Raw genomic sequence first — 13,130 nt, 5'->3', positions numbered from 1 at the left:
CTGGGCTTGCTCAACCTGTTTTAACACCAACCCAAATCAAAAACAATTTTAAGAAAGCAAACACCATGCTGCTTTTGCATTTGAATAGCACAAGATCCTCTTGTCTCCTGCAGGGGCAGAATCAAGGATACATTCAACCCTGGTTTAGGTTACAGCCAGGGTCTGGCCAGTGGCACGTTACACATGGGACACTCACATTGCTGACAGCCACAGGGTGCTAAAATGCTGCCATTGACAGCGACAAGCCTGAGCTATCATTTGCTTCGCTGAGGGCTAGTGAGGTGAGGTGGCAAGTGCCTTGAGGCAGCCCCCAAATGTGGCTGGGAGCAGGTCTCTGAGCTGCCCTGTTCCCTGTGTCCAATTTGGGGAGCTGCTGGGAACAGCAGCTCAGGCTGAGATGAACAAACTTTATCTCAGAGGCAGGTGCAATGCCAGGGGCTGACCGCTTGTAGGGAAACGGCATTGAAGATACCCATCATCTGCAGCAGTGGCTGGTGTAAGCTCACACAAGAGCTCAGATAGACAGTCTGGGGCTTCCTCAGTCCCCGGGACGTTTTTTGTCCTTTTAGCTTTTCTGTTACAAGGCACATATAATTCTAGGGCTGTGTGGCCTGATGGATAGGCAACTTGGTGTTTTTCCCACATATGCCACTCTGCTGCTTGGTGGCCTTTGGTGACCAATGAATGCCTTTCATTGAGTCTTCCTTCCTTTCCTCTGCAGGGAAACAAGGTTACTATAAGTTGCTTTAAGATAAACTGCTGACCAGGGCCAAGGAAAAAAAAGAAGATGAATAAACCGTCAACCACAAAGAGTTTCAAGCCAGAGTTATCAAACCCTTACCTTGCAAGTCTTGAACCTCATGGTACCCACAAACACATCCTCATCATCATCTGGAAAGGCTCCTGTCACCAGGACAGTATTTAAAAGCCTGCTCATGTTCAACTCACACTTCCAAGAGACATGTGCCATGTGTCGTCCAGGGAAAGGCAGTGAGTGGTGCTGAGGGAGACCTGAGAAGCCCATAGGGACACTAATGAGTAAGCCTCCCTCACTCTTAATGCTCTGAAGCTGATAGAAGAACAACCATCCCATTGCAATGCCCTGTGCCCTTCCTAAGTGTCTTCATGTTTTCAGAGGCTCTGTCAGCCTAGCAACATGCATGGGACTGAAATTAGCTTTTTGGGGAAAGGTTGAGAACAAGCTTACTTGGGGCCATCATCTCTGGGCAACTAGAGCTTGCAAAGAAGATCAGATGAATGTCAGTCATGCTGTTGATGGGCAAGATCATTCCTGGAAGACTTTGTGAAGCCCACACCTAAAAGCCAGTGCTGCAGCTAAGAGCATTTGGGTGGACTCAGGCCTGATGGGCCTCACAGCGAGCACTGCATTACACAAGAACAAGACCACAGTGGCTGGCTTGGATGGAGAGGCTCAGCCAGGCACATTTCTTGTGTGGGAGAGCCAAGGTGTTGAGCAACACCCAGCAGAGACCGGCAGATCTGCTGCCAGGTCTCCCCTACACAGCCTAACAGTGCCCACGCATCTCCCGAGTCTCCATTTCCCAGTACCTCTTGTAGGGATGCACATTTAGCAAAGAAGTGTAAACCACCATCAAATCTGAGTGGTTGCACTTTACAGCCACTTCAGCTCCGGCCCAAACAATTACACAGAGTCCACAGCAGCAAAGACCAGGGCCATATATTACTTTAAAGGAGTAGTTTGTTTTGGTTTCACTCCCCTGCCCACATCTCTCTGAAACTGCCCTCTGTTTGTTTGGGATATTTGCAGGCTTGCAATATTTTCCTGGCTGAGTTCACAAAGGACACTGTGGTCTTAACAGGCTCTGCCTTGGACTCCTGTGCTGCTGTGGCCAAGTCCTTGGACTTCTCTGCAGAGTAAATCAAATAATGTGTGCAAAAGCAGACATGAAAAAAATAACATACGCAGAAGGACTGACATGTTAAACTATGAGCAATCACTGCAGGTGTGCAAGAGAGTTCCAGGGCTGATACTCAATTGCTGCACTGGATTAAATTAAAAAATTGAAAAGTCTGAAGGACTAGGCAGCTATACAGTAAGATCCAAGCCAAACTTAGGCGATTCTCCCCAAAAACTAGCATCTTGGAAAGTGTGGAAACTGCAGCACAGTGAACCCAAAACTGGTCCTGAAAACTCTCAGATTGTAAACAGCTCCTCCCAGGCCCTGTCCCCTTTGATGCTCCCCTGACACAGGCCTGGGAGGCCTAGCAGCAGGGACTAGCAAGAACTGGTTTCTGAAAATATGGAAAACAAATTTCCTGAGGGAAAAGAAAACTCGGACTTGCTTCACTTTAAAGGCTTGTTTGTTTGGTGCCTTTGGAAAAATGAAAGAAAACAGTGATGGTTTTGATAAAAAAAAAAAAATACCCAAATGCAGAAAGAAATAATGAAAAATAAAGTATGTTTTTTTGACAAAAGCATATTGGCCAGCCATGCTGCTGTGTCTATGTCAGATGTGTCTCAGCACCAGCAAGAGTCCTCACAGCCCATTGCTGGCAACAGTCACTGAAAAATCCCAGCCTGGCTTGGAGTTCACACCTCCACTATTTATACTAATTGTCTGCAATTTCTGTCAGTGGTATCCTCTCAGTAGTAGGCATATTTATCAATCTGTTAATGCTGAGCTGTTGCCTGCCACACACCAGCTCTCTCTTCTTGCTCTGCCTTCATATAGACAGAGCCAGGTTTGCAGCAGCAGTCTAATACCTTTTTCCACTCCACGTCAAGAAGCATCCGTTGTGGATCAAAAGCTCCTTCTCTCAGGGAACTTATTTCATAAATATCCTCATCTGACTGATTTCTTGGGGCTACCCTACCAAACAAGGGTTGTGTGGAGCGGTGTTTGGAAGTGCATAGAGTCACAGAATGAATCCCACAATTGTTTAGATTGGAAGGAACCTTAAAGATCATCGCATTCCACCCCTTGCCATGGGCAGGGACACCTTCCACTAGCCCAGGTTGCTCCAAGCCCTGTCCAACCTGGCCTTGGACACTTCCAGGGATCCAGGGGCAGCCACAGCTTCTCTTGGCAACCTGTCCCAGGGCCTCACCACCCTCACAGGGAAGAATTTCTTCCTAATACCTAATCTAAATCTCTCCTCTTTCAGTTTGAAGCCAGCCAGTAAGCAGTTAAATATTGTTTCTGGTGAAAAGCTATGGCTGTGCTAACAGCAAATCAGTCCATCAAGCTGCCTCATTCTCCCACCCTCCCAAGGACAAAACCACAATGAATGATCCAAAGTAGTAGTCTTCAATATCCCCTTTTAGCCCTAAACTGGCTAATCTGCACATTCATAAACTATATGTGAGTTTACAATATACCAGAGGGAGGGATACCTTTCTTGGCAGAGCTGTGTCTCGGTTTACATCACAATAGCAATAAAATTATCTTATCTTCATTTAACTTTGCACAAACCTATCAAATCTAGCCTATAGTCAAAACCGGTTGTCTCACAAAATACATTATCAGTTGCAAGTGCCAAAGCAACTTTTCTTCCTCCTTACGTAGACAAAACACATTCTTGCCCTAGAAAATGAACACATTATGGGGTTTTTTTACATGAAAAGAGAAACCCGTGAGCTTCAGCACTAAACCTGGGTTGTCATCAGAGCATCTAGTGCCATGAAACTAAAAACCCACACAAACACTTCCCCTGATACTCTTTCAGTGAGGAAACCGAACTAAAAGCCTTGCGTGGACTCAGCAGCATGAACTAGTGTCCACTAGGGCTTGAGCTGACACCTCGGGGTCTGCCATTTGAACCCACAGCCATATAGATGAAACTCATGGTTCTGGGCTTGTTTTCCTCCTTTTCCTCGTATAAATGACATGAGCCAAGCTCAGGCTGTGCTGTGTTAGCGGTGCCCAGCTGTCACCCACACATCGCCTCAGCACAACAGGCACAGACCTGCCCCTTCATGGCGTCTCCACAGGAGGCAGGGGAGGACCACCACCTCCTCCTCCACCCCCCAGTGCTCACGGGGCTGTTCCTCACTTTCCCCCCCCTTATTCCTCTCCGTTTTCCAGCATTTTCTCCCTTTTTTACCTCAATTTCCCCAAGGCACCACACCAACAGGCTGTGAGGGCTGCGCAGCCGCCAGAACCAGCTGGAACTGGCCGTGCCTGAGGCAGTTCCCGCCATCCCCCACAAAGACCACTCAACACTGTTTCCATCCCCGAGCAGTTCCCACATCTCCTCCCAGAGACCCCCTCAGCCCCACTGTCGTCCCTGGGCAGTTTCCACGTCTCCTCACAGAGACCCCTCAGCCCCTCTGCCATCCTCAGGCAGTTCCCACCTCCCCTCACAGAGACCCCTCAACCTCACTATCATCCCTGGGCATTCCTGCCTTTCCTCAAAGATCTCTCAGCCCCACTGACAGCCCTGGGCAGAGGGCACATGCTCACCCTTGGTGGTCTGGATGCTTGGGATAAACTGGTGTCTGTGCTCAAGTAGCAGCCCCAGTTCTTCACAGGGACCACTGAGGGCTGTGGCGCTTCGCCTCAGACAAAGCCGCCATCTTCTGAGCGCCTCACCCTGTGCACACGAACACTCGATGCTCGATATACTGCTCTCCCTGCCTCAACCCAAGTTTCCCGAAATGACAGAAATTAAGTTGTAAAGGCTGCCTTTCATTTCCCCCCCACCTCCATGTGTTTTCACTTCAGCCAAACACCAAAAATATTTCCTGGCAGCTGTCTTCAATTGAGGGCAGGGAGGGAGGTGAGCTGGTGGAGAGGAGACCCACAGAAGGGACCCGCGCTCTTTGAGCCTCTTCAGAAGGAAAAAAAGGGGAAGGAGGGATGAGAAAAGGTGTCATTGCTCAGTTTTTGATGATGATGCTAAGAACAGCCATGGGGAAGGCAGGCAGTGAGTGCCTGCACCATTACCTCAGGTTCCAGTGGCAAAGCCTGGGCATCCAGCATTCCCTGCACATGGCTGCTCCTGCTCCAGCTGCAGCAAGGAGAGTCCCTATGGCTGGGGTCAGAGAATCTATGTAAGAGGTAGAGAAACTTTGCAGAAACCTGTCTGGAATAGCAACCCACTGACAAATCCCTCCAAGGTTCCTGACTTCAAGAAATGGTACAATGGTAAAGGTGGTTTTCTGCCTTGGGGGTGAGGAGGTGCTTTCACACACTACTTCCCGAGCCTTGGAAACCAGAAGCGTCCCTCAAAATGCCTCTTCCCTGTTGGCAATTTCCTGTATTAGGTCAGTAGACCCTGCTGGCAGCAAGAGGCATAAGGTGATGCTGTCTTGGCTTTATTCATATTTTCCTGCAATGAGCTCTCATCTTTCCCAGGGATTTCTGCTCACTTCTGCATGATAAGGAAAAGGTACTTATCTGCACTTGCATGCTTCCTTGCCTGAAATCAAACAAGGAGAATCCCTCCCACAGTTAGCACAATGGATACCAGTGCAGAAGCCAAACCAGGAACAGTAACCTTAGCAAATACCATGCTGGCCTCATCACAACACTGCTGCCTGCAAAAAGCACAGAGGCAACACGCACATCCCCACTGCTGTGCACTCATATGCAAGCTGGAGAGCCAAGGATTAACCTCCCTGGCCAAAACCAGGAGCAGGAGGCAGGAGTTGCAAGCTGAAGATCAGGGCTAGAAAAATCAGAGACCTCAGCAAGGTGGAGATCAGGATCCAGACCTGCTGCATATCAAGGAGCACTTAGAGCTGGATTCAGAAACCAAGCCCTGGACAAAAACTCAACAGCTCCTCTCTGCTGGCAAGGGCTCACACCATTACATTCCTGCGCAGAGTTGGCCTGAACCACGAGAGTGATATAAGATGGGGTGGTGAAGTATCACCTATGAGTAACTCTTGCTCTTACAAGCTAATTTCACCTCACCCCTGTTCTCCACATGCACACATAGAGTGTATTTTCTTCTCTTTCCATCTGTTGCACGTGAGGTTTTCTCTTCAATATTACAAATCTTTCAGCAGATCCACTTGTACTCTTTTTCATAACCTTGCTGAGACATATTAAAAAACAAAACAAAATAGCCAACACCAAAAACTCTCAGGCCTCAGCACAAAGCTGTTTTCCATGGCATATCCTCCTGGCTTCCCTGCTCCTACAAGAACAGCTTTTCTGCCAAACTCACCCTGTACCAAAAGCTGACGTTTATTTACACTTGAAGCACACTCCCGCTGTGTCCCAGCCTCTACGTTGAAATACAATAGCATTGTGAAAAGTGCCTGACATTTCCAGAGGGAAAACCCAGTAATTAACAACCATAAGAGCACCAGTTAATTATTCCGCATGAGTTACCTTTGCACTTGCATTTCCAGAAAACCTCCTCCCTCTTTTATGGACACCCCCAGCCCCCCATCTATAAAAGCCAGGTCCCCCCCAGCCCCCTCTAGGCCACTCCAACATTTGCTTTCCTGAATCATGGGCTTGAAGGGCAAATGTCCTCACATGGGTTTCATCATGCCACAGAAAACAAAATATCTCAACTGGGCACGTGCTTCACTTCAATTCCCAGAAGAAACCCCCAAAACCACTAAAATATGCATCACAGTTAAAAACCAGGGAGATACAGCCATGTTCAATACTCAGAGCTCTGCCTGTGTGGGAACATCCAGAAAATCCTAATTTTACAATATCCTCTTTACCTTTCATCTTACTCTAATGTCCCCAGTCCCATGATGGGAGAAGCTGAGCCCCACCTCTCCACGCAAACTCTCCTCCTTACTTCTTACACCAACAGGCAATCAGGAAGGTTATTCTCGCTGCCACGCTTCCCGGTGGTCCCAATTAATCCCACGGAGTCAGAACACAGCACGTAATCGGGAGCTCGCCCGCGCAGTCGGCAACTGGGAGCCCCAGACACACTGTATTTATCTGTAAATCAAAGTGAAGCTAAGCAGGTCCCCAGCCCTGACAGCATTGGTGTGTCTCCCAGAACATTTTACAAATTGCTTTTATGACATGCTTTGTGTCTTTCCACGTTGGACGACATGTTTAATCAAAGGTTTCTTCCAAAAAAAATGCCAAGGACTGCCCAGTGGGACCAGAATAAATTCAAGAGGATACGCCGTCCTGTTTTATTTTTTATCCATCAATAGCTATTGTGCTGTTTAAAGGACTGAGAAGAGTTTTGTTACTGGAAAGCTTTTCAATGCTTTGATTTCTATTTTTTTTTCCTCTCTTCTTTCTCTGCAAAATGCCACTTGCGATTCCCACCCTTTTTCTGCTGAGTGATTATGCCAAAACTTCTGCTCAAAGGATTTTGACCAAATTTTGCCCTCAGATATGCACATTCAACTGGCAGTGAAATTAGTGGTTTGTTTGCATGCAAGTTGGAGGAAGGAATTTGGCAGCATTTTCTGAGCGGCCACAGAGTGCATGCACACCAATTTTTTAGACCCCTGTTTCAGACACCATGGCCCAGAGGCAGCCGAATTCCCAGACCACTTCAAGTTGCATACCAAAATGTTTGCAGTGGTGAGTGTTGCAGGATGGTTACCACAGCCCCCAGTGCTGGAGGGGATGTAATGCATCCCCATGACATGCCAGCATGGGAGCTGGGTGCTGGCTTTGCTCTCCAGGACCTCACTGCCTTCTTGGTCACGACTCAGCTCAGCTGCAGGTGGGGTCAGCATGGGTGAAAGTTGGTGTTACACATCAAAAATGTGACTTATCCACACACTGAGGATCTCCCTGAGGTTCTGGTGGGCTCATGAGTGATTCATCTCATGCAGGAGCAGCTCCCTTGCTTGCTCCCTCTGCTTGATGGCAGAGGGAGATGGTTGTCTCCATACATTGCCTGGAGTTATGTCACCAGACACCCACAGGCTCAGATGTGACATCCCATCTGCCACCCCACACAAAGGTAGAGTGCTCCCTGCCAGCAGATACCAGTGGAACTCTGACATGGGCTTAACACCTATGGGACAGCAAGTGGGACACTCAGGACAGGCTGGATCCTCTGTAGCACTTCCAGGGAATTTAGCTGCTTTCTGGTGGAAGGAGGTTTGCTTTCATCCTTCCTGGCATCTGGAAATGTACAGCTACTCTTCCATGACCTGCTCTCATTCAGGCTGGTACCTCCAATATGCGGTGGCAGGAGAGAGGACCCTCAGGGGTGGCTCCTCCAGTTGACTCTGGCAGGAAGGAGAGCAGGTCACAGGAAGGTTGTTTTCAGGACTGTAGGAGACTCTGGTAATAACTCAACTGACATTGTGCCCAAAAGTGGGACAAGGCCAAGCTCAGACCTTTCCCATAGACATATGTGCATTTAAATGTGTGCACATGCACACGTTTAAATACATACAGGCAAAGATAAAATTAACATCCCTCAGCCCTTATTGATTCTAGTAAAAAGGAATCAGGACGGATGCTGGCCTTGTGTTTTGGGATCCTGGCGTGACCAAGCTGTTTTGGGGAAGTCTGACTCCTTCTTTCCCTTGCCCTTGCGTGCCTGGTGGTCTCCAAGGACAAGCCTGCCACTATGGGGAAATTGGGACACAGGAAGCTGCGCTGTGCACGGCTGGTCCCCATGTTATTTTGGTTAGTGGCAATGAATGGTAATGAATTCCAAGATGGGTGGAGGGTGGAAGAATGAACCAGCCCAACATTAATCCCTTTTGTTCGTTCAGCTAACAGCATAATCTCCAAATGTCCACAGACAGTTCTTAAAAAAAAAAAAAAAAAAGAGGATAAAGAGCAAACGATGTAACATGTACGACTCATTTCCAGGCTGAAGGCCTTCCTGGTATTTCTGTCTGTGTTCCAAACTCATCAACCCCTCCTCCATGCTGAGACACAGGGAGAAAACAGCATCCCTGACCCAGGACCCAGCCAACATCCTTTTCAAACCTGATTTTTCCCCACTCTTAGGTTTTGAGAAAAAACCTGAACATCCCCTAAACCAAGCTATTAGTTGAGACCTCCCAAGTTAGCTGCTGAACTATGAATGAGGCATTTCCAGTCTACAGAAGTTACCTTTTTGTCAACAGGGTTTCTTAACACCTCTGGACCAGCAGGTTCTTCCAGAAATACCCAAACAACTCAATAGTTAAAGGCTGCTAAATCTTTCAGTCATTCAGTTGACTTTCTTGGTCCTTATCCCACATCTCTTGTTCTGCAACCTCCATGAAGCTGATCATTGAACAAACATTCCATGCCATCAACAAGAGCACCAGAAGGTGACTTTGTAGGAACACACAGGACTTACAGACCTATTTTAATAGTGCAAGAGTTTCAGACCTTCTGCCCAGACAGCACCCACAAGTGAACTTCAACAGCTTCACTTTTATTTTTGATCTGGAAATATTCCTGTCCTTCAGAAGTCTCTGTACCTCAGTAAATGTGAGAGGGGTTTTTTGTACTGAACCTGTTCTCTGGCATCCAAGTAATCCCAGTGGAGTTGAACCAAAAAAAACTCAATAAGCTGCTCAACTAAAAGAAACAAATAATTGCCCCCAAAAGCAAGAACCTCTCCAGTGTCATGGCTACACAACACAATGATAAAACTGAGTAACACTGGTCTCAGTCGCTGTTGACTCTTGAGACCTGGATGGATTTTTTTGCCATCACTTTGAACTGAAGGACACAAAAGACCTCATTTATTCTTCCTTCTTCGTTCTCTGCCATAAAAGCCAGGAAATGCAGTAATATGGCATTTCCAGTGCCATTTCATTCACTTTGTGCCTGAATTATTTTTATTTCCCAAGGCAAATGGAGAAGCGTGAGACAAGCGTCCGTTCTTAATTCCAAATTTCCTGCCATTGCCCAATTTAAACCATAGATTTAACATTGTTAGGACAACATTTTCTTCTATATGTCTTACTGTTGATGTTAACCACTTGCTGTTTATTTCCTACACCAGCTGGGAACATGGAAGCATGTATCAAAAGGACTGAGTCACCTCCCTGTTGTCTAATGTTAGCCTTGAAACCTGGACATAGCTCAGTAAGGACATTCTTGCCTCCAAAACCAGAAGCCCCTCACCACTGCTGAACACGGACTTTCAAAGGGAAGAAACGAGTAGCAAGGAGCCCTGCCAAATTGGGGAGGGCCAGACAAACAGGGGCGGACAGTCAGACCTTAATCCCACTAAATAGAAAGTGGATAGCCCTGGAGGGAGGGGGGGCTCCTGCTACTCAGGATTTCAGCCCTTTGTGGAGAACAAGAGCTGGCAAGGATGGGGGAGAGCCACTGCCTTTATCTCCTCCCCAGTTTACACTGCCGGCTGGAGGCGAGCCCCCCCGCAGCAGCCCCTGGCACCAGCCTGGGGACCCCTCCATGGACTCAGCTTGGGTTAATAACATCCATCTTCCCTGGGAGCTAGGGATTTGTTGTGGAAATGCTGCCAAAAGAGCCTAACTTTGGCTTCTCTTCCCAAACATTTGTGGAAAGTCTGCAAAGCATCTGCTAGGACCTGATGCTGAAGAGAAGCCCAAGGCAAGCAGAGAGAGATCCCTGTTAGGACTGTGGTTCCTGCCAGAGATGTGGTGCAGCATCAGACCCTGGGATGGGTAGAAGGTACTCTTTCGTTCCCTCCTTTTTTCCCCCCAAAATCTTCCTCCAGAAAAAAAAAAGGGGAAAGGCTAGATCTAAGGGGCCCATAGGTATGAGGGGTGAGAGCTCTAGGATTCCTTGCTGCCCTCCACTTTTGCACTCCTCCCTTGGTAAGGAGAGATAAGCAAGGGTGCAAGAAAAAAAAATAATTACCTTCCTATTTTTTTAGGGAAATAAAAGAAAACAAAGATGGAGGATATGAGGCTGCCAGCAGGAAACCAGGTCTTGGCAAAGTGAGGTGTAATGAACAGAAAACACCAGTCCATAGGGCTCTCCACGGGGGATGGTCACAACCATAATGGAGCCATCAAAAAATTATTGTTTTCCTTACAGTAACACCTCAAGCCCAATTTACTACAAAGAAGAGAGAGCTGTAAAAGACTGGGAAGTCTCTTCATCCACTGCTGCTTCCTAGGGACTGCATGAGGCCAGTTCAATTTGCACCTTTTATCACCCCCCGCCGGTGTTTCACTTGTTTGCAGGAATCCTCTCCCTGAGGCCATAAAACCAAAATTACTGCAGAAAGCAGAATGTGGAAACTGCTTGCCTGGAATCCAAAGGAGCTTTACTGAGGCAAGAGCTGCCAAAAAGCACTGTTGGACCCCTCTGCCCCAAGCACACAACAGCCCCTGATCCCACTAGCACCCTTCACACAGCTCTGGGCGTCCATTCTCTGCACTGGAGCAGTACAAGCTGAGCTCCCCCGTTTCTGTAAGTGCCCTCCCACCCATACGTTTCCTTCTACCTCCACTTGAAAGCCCCTGCCCAACAGGAACCTGGAGGTTGAGCCCACCGACACAGAGAACTTACCAGTTCTACTTGATTTTTCAGCTTGAAAGCTTTTTCCCAGCTTTGCTGCTTGCTCTTGTCCTGGAATTATAGACCAACCCACCAAATTACAGCCCATTTTAGGGCCCAGCTGCTAACCCAGAGAGCAGTAAGCCCCTCTATAAACTTTTTCCATCATTTTTCTTCTCCATTTCTGGGAAATAAGGGTCCACACACTCCCTGCCTCTCTCCCACCGCAGCACTGCCAGAGATGAGAACTGCCTCAAGGAGCTGGTGCAGTCATCAGCTAGGACACATAGCACCTGCGTGGAAAGGAAGCAATAGGGAAAAATCAAGATTTTCCCAGGTGGGTTGATCAGGGAGGATTTTCAGGTGTTTGTGTTTAGATCCACAGGCAGCCAGAAGTGACCCCCAGCTCACTCCAGCATGCCAAGGGCATCTTTGCCCATCACCTGCATGCTCCCATATAGGCAAGAAGTTAGACATACAGGCAGCCCTGCTTCTGTGGGCTGATAATTGCTGTGAGATGATAAACTGCAGCTCTTCAGGCAGCTGTGACCTGCCAAGCACCCCCTCCCTGACCCAGCACTCCTCTCCCACTCAGCTTTGTTTTCAGGAAAAATTAGGCTGAGTTTCAAGCAGACCTGGGCTGAGCTTCAAGTGAGCCTGAGCCAACTCCTAATTTATGCCGGCAGCGTATTGTTTGGGGTCAAAGCCATAAGACACATGGAGGCTTTGCCCTGTTTCTGCTCCAACCTGCAAGCACACCTGAGACACCCTGGCTGTGGTTCTCTACCAGAAGGGGCCTGGATCACAGCACAGGGCAGGACTCAGCTGGGAGCAAGAGGCAGCAGGTCCCAGGGGCCAGGCTGGAGCAAAGGGTTGATGCACAGGATCCCAAGTCCGGCCCAGGCAGTTATTTCAGGGTCACGCTCTGGAATGATGAATTCTCCAAAAAACCAAATCTCACTGCAGGGAAAGATGCTGTTGCTCTTAATCAGGCAGAGCTGCACCTTAGCAAGTAACCCTTTGCCTGCAAGGGCACTGCACAGGTTTAGTTTGCAAAATAGGTTTCTGGAAGCTGTAGAGGCAGCGAGGCTGGACGTCACCCCTGGTTAGTAGAGTGCTGGGCCAGGGCATGAAAGGTAAAGCTCAGCTAAGAGAATGCTTCTTCATTTAGGGACACTTCTGAGAATAATTGTATTTTACAGGTGCTGGAGTATCAGAGGGTCATCATACATGTCTGTCACTCCGCAGGTTTAAGACACTAATGATATTTAGCTTTGCCCCTTTCTGTCTCCTCCCAGCTCCTTTTGAAACATGAAAAGTGACCCCTTTCTCCATGTCACTTTTTGCAAGGCATGACAGAGGAAGCTTGCACTGGGCACAAGGGCCAGAAAAGCCACTGACATGCTTCCACAGCAAGGAAAAGGGTGCACATGCAGAGTCCCCTCTGTTCCTCATGCCCTGACTGAGACTACTTGTACCACATCGCTGCTGCCAGAAAGGCGGTTCATAAGGCAGGAAAAGATGTCTCACCTCATAGCAGATCTCCTAGGTGAACTGAAGTGTAGGAAGACAGACTTTCTCCTCTGGAAACCTCTATTCCTCTCCTATAAAATTCACAGAGAAAGGATTTGGCAACACAAAACCCTGAAACAGCTTGAATTTAGCATGGGGAATGGTAAATTGAACAAGTATCAGGGCACTAAGATGGGAACTCCCCCCATTCTCATGAATTTCAGCAACAGCAGAGGTGGG

This window comes from Manacus candei, unplaced genomic scaffold (genome assembly GCF_025592945.1).
Source record: "Manacus candei isolate 608988 ecotype Guabito, Panama unplaced genomic scaffold, ASM2559294v1 h1tg000050l, whole genome shotgun sequence".
NCBI classification, from domain to species: domain Eukaryota; kingdom Metazoa; phylum Chordata; class Aves; order Passeriformes; family Pipridae; genus Manacus; species Manacus candei.
The sequence above is the reverse complement of the archived record's forward strand: the minus strand, read 5'-3'. Positions refer to the sequence as shown.